The sequence below is a fragment of the Eschrichtius robustus genome, chromosome 2, assembly GCF_028021215.1.
Source record: "Eschrichtius robustus isolate mEscRob2 chromosome 2, mEscRob2.pri, whole genome shotgun sequence".
Taxonomy (NCBI): domain Eukaryota; kingdom Metazoa; phylum Chordata; class Mammalia; order Artiodactyla; family Eschrichtiidae; genus Eschrichtius; species Eschrichtius robustus.
This window is the reverse complement of record NC_090825.1, coordinates 85156235-85162234: the sequence shown is the minus strand read 5'-3', so window position 1 is coordinate 85162234 and position 6000 is coordinate 85156235. Positions and strand designations below refer to the sequence as shown.

Sequence of the window (6000 nt, the reverse complement as noted above, 5' to 3'; positions counted from 1 at the left end):
TCCCATCCAGAGAACATTACATTTACTCCTCATGACTCATTAGGTTCCTCTTAATATAACAGTTTCTTAGACTTCCCTTGTTTTCAGTGACCTTGACAGTTTTGCAGCATACTCTTCAGTTAATTTGTAGAATGTCCTTTAACTGGGATTTGTCTAATATTCTCAAGATTAGACTCTGATTATGGGTTTTTTTAAAGGAAGAACACAATGGTAAAATGGCATTGTTACATCATGGCAAGGGTGCATAATAACAGCATGACTTACTGTTGTTGGTATTAACCTTGCTCATTTGGCTGAGGTAGTGTTTGTCAGGGTTCTCCACTGTAAGTTATTCTTGTTTTGCTTTTTTCCATACTGTGCTCTTTGGAGGGAAGTGACTATGTGCAGCTCACTTAAAGTGTGAGGACTTATGCTCCATCTTCTTGAAGGATATGTGGAAATTAAACAACACACTTGTAAATAACCCATAGGTCAAAAAAGAAATCTCGAGAAGTTAAGAAATATAGTACTTGAACTAAATAAAAATGAAAACACACCTTATATCAAAATTTGAGAGCTGCATCAAAAGCAGTATATAGCATTGAATATATTAAGAAAAGAGGAAAGATCTAAAATCAATAATCAAAGTTTCCACCACAGAGAACTAGAAAAAGAAGCAAACTAAATCCCAAGTAATCAGATGAAAATAAATAAAAAGGATTAGAACAGAAATGAATATAAATAAAAATAATTAGAAATGAAATTGAAATCAGGAACAAAATAGAGAAAATCCATGAAGCTAAAAGCTGTTTAAAAAAAAAAGAAAGATCAATAAAATTGATAAACTTAGCCAGCCTAACTAAGAAAAAGAAAGGTCACAAATTATTAATATAAGAAATGAAAGGGGTCCATCACTACAGATCCTATGGACATATAAAGGAATATTATGAACAACTCTGTGTCCACAAATTTAAGAACCTAGGTGAAATGGACCAATTCCTTGAAAGTCAAAAGCTCCCAAAACTCACATAAGAAGAAAGAGACAATCTGAATAGGCCTATGTCTATTAAAGAAACTGGATAACCTTGGGCATAGTGATGAATTTTTAGATACAACAACAAAGGCACAATCCATGAAAGAAACAGTTGATAAGCTGAACTTCATTAATATGAAAAACTTTTCCTCTGCAGAAGACTCTAACAAAAGAATGAGAAGATAAGCCACAGACTGGGAGAAAATATTTGCAAAAGACACATCTGATAAAGAACTTTTATGAAAATATGCAAAGAACTCTTAAAATTCAACAATAAGAAAATAAACAAAGTGATTACTAAATGGCCAAGAACCTGAAAAGACATTTCACCAAAGAAGATATACAGATGGCAAATAAACATATGAAAAGATGTTCAGCATCGTATGTCATCAGAGAAATGCAAATTAAAACAACAATAAGATGCAGCTATACACTTATCAGAATGGCCAAAATCCAGAACACTGACATCAAATTCTAGCAAGGGTGTGGCAAGGATATGGAGTAACAGGAACTCTCATTCATCGCTGGCGGGAATGAAGAAGGTACAGCCACTTTGGAAGGCAATTTGGCTGTTCTTAATCTTAAATCTAAACATACTCTTGTCATGTGATCCAGCAATCATGCTTCTTGGTATTTATCAAAAGAGTTGAAAACTTATGTCAACATAAAACCTGCACATGGATGTATAGAAGATTTATATATAATTGCCCAAACTTGGAAGCAATGAAGATATTCTTCAGTAGGTGAGTAGATAAATAAAGTGTAGTACTTCCAGACAATGGAATATTATTCAGTGCTAAAAATAAATGAACTATCAAGCCATGAAAAGACAGGGAGTTCCCTAAATGCATGTTGCTCAGTGAAAGAAACCAATCTGAAAAGACTACGTACTATGTGATTCCAACCATATGACATTCCAGAAAAGGCAAAATTATGGAGATAGTAAAATATCAATAGGGTGGGGATGAATAGGGTGTAGTGCAGAGGATTTTTCAGGCATTGAAAATACCATGTATGATACTGTAATGGTGGATTCATGTCATTATAGATTTGTCCAAACCCATAGAATGTACACCACCAAGAGTGAACCCTAATGTAAACTTTGGATGATTATGATGTATCAGTTAGGTTTATCAATTATAACAAATGTACCATTCTGGCAGGGGATGTTGATAATGAAAGAGGCTATCCATGGGTGTGGGCAGGGGTATGTGGGAAATTCAGGATCTTCCTCTCAATTTTGCTGTGAACCTGATAGTGCTTTAAAAAAACGTCTTAAAATATCTATTTGGTTCTTTTAAAGTCTTTGCTGAGACTTTTTATCTTCCAATTTGTTTCAAATGTCCTTGTAATTGCTTGTTGCAGCATTTTATGATGGTGATTTAAAATGCTCATCAGATAATTCTAATATCTGTAGCATTCAATGTTGGCATCTGTTGATTTTTTTTCTTTTTTTTTCATTCAACTTCAGATTTTCCTGATTTTTGCAGCAGGGGAAAGGAATAGACACCAATTATTTGCTACCAAGTAGAATTAAGTCCAGCTTTCCCATTCAGCCTCTGTTGACACCTAGTGGGGAAGATTCTCCTGGTTACTCAGGTGAAGGATGGGAATCAAGGCTACCCAATACGACCTCCATTTGTACTACATTGGCTGGGAGGGCAACTCCTTCTTGGCCTCCATGGTCATAGCCTCCATGGTCATATGGTAAGGCAGAGTACTGACTCCACCAGATCTCTTCTGAAACTTTTTCCACATAGAGGGGAAGGAAGCTATTTTACCTCCACGTAGAGGTAGAAATTCAGACTCCCTTTGAGGTCACTGACAGGGGCCAGTGGGTTATGGCTCAGTACTGCTGGGCAGTGATGAAAGCCCCTGTTCCACACTGTGCCTTGTTAGATACTACATCAGCAGCGGTCGGTGTGGGATCAGGTCTCCTCATTACAACCTTATGCCCTTGGAAGTCTGGGCAGCTGTCAATGGTGGAGGTCGGACAGCACTTTTTCTGTAGAGTAGAGTGGTCATTGTCTAAATGATTTCTATATTGCTAGCTGTCCCTTTTGGGGTTTGTTGGTTTGAGAGAGTAGTTTTTGAGTTCTTTGAGTTTTTAAGTGGTTCTATGATTATAAAGACTTTTCTTCACTTACCAGACTCTATTTCATATTTTAATATATAAAAAAAGAATCACAATCTAAAACATGGGACATTTTAAGGAGAAAATGTGCTTTAATCAACTGCAAGAAGGTGCATAGTAGACCAGAATAACATATTTATAGTAGCTACATTACTAGCTAAATTCGGGGTCACTTATGAATTACTGGAGAGTAAGGTGATATAATAAGAAAAATTGGAAATTTCATAACCCTATGTTTGAACTCTAGAAAACATGAGACAAAAAAATCAGATTCTAGTGATAATGATTCTCCAAATGAATGCTTAAATGGTAAAAATATTACTTTTCTCTTTTTGTTCAAAAGAAAAAGAAAAGAATCAGGTAAGACAAAGAGCTGAAATTTTGAAAGGAAATAGTTGAATAGTGACAAGTAAACACGTGAATTTTATATGTACATATATTGAGGATATATATAAATATATATGTATATACACACATATATACATACACACACATATACACATACACGCATGCACACACGAGATTTTAGAATCTCAGAACCTTGTATCTTATTGAAAATATGTTTGTAATGCTGTTTTTGATAAAAAACAATAGCAATGGTTTCGCCTCTGGAAAAAAATACCTTCTTTAGTAAACCTGAACTTAAAACAATTTCAATGAGTATGAAATCTCCATATATTTACAATTTGATGATATTGGGTATATTAACCAAAATCCAACTCCAGTGTTCAGCATTGAAACCACACACACAAGCACACATACACATGTACAGAATGTGTATACAACACTTTTTTTTGCTGCTTAAATACAAAAAGAAAAACACATTTGATTTGCACCCAGTCTATGGTATTCTATTATAGCAGCCTGAACATACTCAGACAGCTATGTATACTGGGGAAGCAAGAAACTTTAGTAATATTAATCATCACTGGAATAGTTCAAGAAGAAAGTTTGGTAATATTCATGTTCATTAAACCTGAATGTTGTGAGATATAACATGGATCTTGGTGTCCTGCAATGATGATTAGGATATACTTGTTAATCTATTAGTTACTAATATTCAGTAATTTTTATAAACAATCAAATACTTATGGATCACCTAGTGTGATCTTTTTTGATTTTCAACCCACTTTAGAGGACTTCAACTTTTGCATAAGGAGAAATTTGAGAGATTGGATATTTAAGACATGAGATTACTTCAGTTGGAAATGAGGAATATCAAATAACATATTATTAATCAAACATAACTACAGTGAATTCCCATATAGGAAATATTAATATCACCTTATAGCAATTATAGGAAAAGAGCTTAAGGAAATTGGAAAACTCCAGCTAAGAAGTAACTTGCAGTTTCTTAAAGACAGTTTTGTCAAAAAAGGTTGGAGTTTACTCTCCGCGTGTCAAGATGCTCCTTAGGTCAATATGCAGTGTCCTAAGATCCTCTCAGATGGTTTCAACCTGAATGGAAAGAAACACAATAATTACCTGCATTTAATGTAATATAATGAAGTGGAAACCTCAAGTCCTATACATGATGATGTTGCAGAAGGAGAACCTTAGGCACATCATGGTTTAGAAATTTGCTAGAGTTCATCTTAAGTTAAATATAAAAGTAAACCTCTAAGTTTCAAGGGTAAAGGATTGATTTGTTATAGTTGACATTAATTATGTGTCAAAACATCTTAAATTTTAGAATTTAAGAATGCTGCATTTTTATTAAATTTGAATGTAAAACAATTCCAATAATAAGAAATCTCAAAACTATGTATTCAATATTGCTGATGAAAATTCATAACCTGACTTTTATTATATATTCAGCACTTAAATTTTGACAAGTTCCTTCAGGTTCTAAATGGATTTATAAAGCTTTATGTCAAAATTTTAATTGTAAAATTCATATAAACCCAACTGATTGTTTAAAGATGCTTTCCTCTCATAAAATTTGTAATTTTGTCCTGATAAGAAAGGTGATAATCATGATGAGAAGGATGATAAAACGATACGGATTTTTTAAATTAAATTTTAATTTTCTATTAGAGTATAGTTGATTTACAATGTTGTGTTAGTTTCAGGGGTACAGCAAAGTGATTGTTATACATGTGCATATATCCCTTCTTTTTCAGATTCTTTTCCCATATAGGTTATTACAGGTTATTGAGTTCCCTGTGCTATACAATAGGTCCTTATTGATTATCTATTTTATATATAGTACTGTGTATATGTTAATCCCAAACTCCTAATTTATCCCTCCCCCCACCTTTCCCCTTTGGTAACCATAAGTTTTCAAAGTCTGTGAGTCTGTTTCTGCTTTGTAAATAACTTCATTTGTATCATTTTTTTAAGATTCTTCATATAAGCAGTGTCATATTATATTTGTCTTCTCTGTCTGACTTTACTTCACTTGGTATGGTAATCTCTCGGTCCATCCATGTTACTGCAAATGGCATTAATTCAATATTTTTTATGGTAATATTCCATTGTATATATGTACCACATCTTCTTTATCCATTCCTCTGTCGATGGACATTTTAGGTTATTTCCGTGTCTTGGCTATTGTAAATAGTGCTGCAATGAACATTGGGGTGCACGTATCTTTTCAAATTATGGTTTCATCCAGATATATGCCCAGGAGTGGGATTGCTGGATCATATGGTAGTTCTATAGTTCTATTTTTAGTCTTTTAAGAAACCTCCATACTGTTCTCCATAATAGGTATACCAATTTACATTCCCACCAATAGCACAGGAGGGTTCCCTTTTCTCCACACCCTCTCCGGTATTTATTGTTTGTAGACTTTTTGATGATGGCCATTCTGATTGGTGTGAGGTGATACCTCATTGTACTTTTAATTTGT

At 33.8% G+C, this 6000-nt stretch overlaps 1 long non-coding RNA gene across 2 annotated transcripts in view; it reads right to left on the bottom strand.

Moving 5' to 3' along the window:
• Positions 1-4478: 4478 nt before the first annotated feature.
• Positions 4479-6000, bottom strand: part of LOC137757353 (uncharacterized) — a 589266-nt gene continuing 587744 nt past the window's right edge. The window contains exon 6 of one of the 2 annotated variants that reach the window (XR_011072331.1): positions 4479-4604. This is a non-coding gene — a long non-coding RNA (uncharacterized lncRNA). The remainder of the gene's footprint in view (positions 4605-6000) is intronic. The other variant, XR_011072335.1, reaches the window with a different exon arrangement.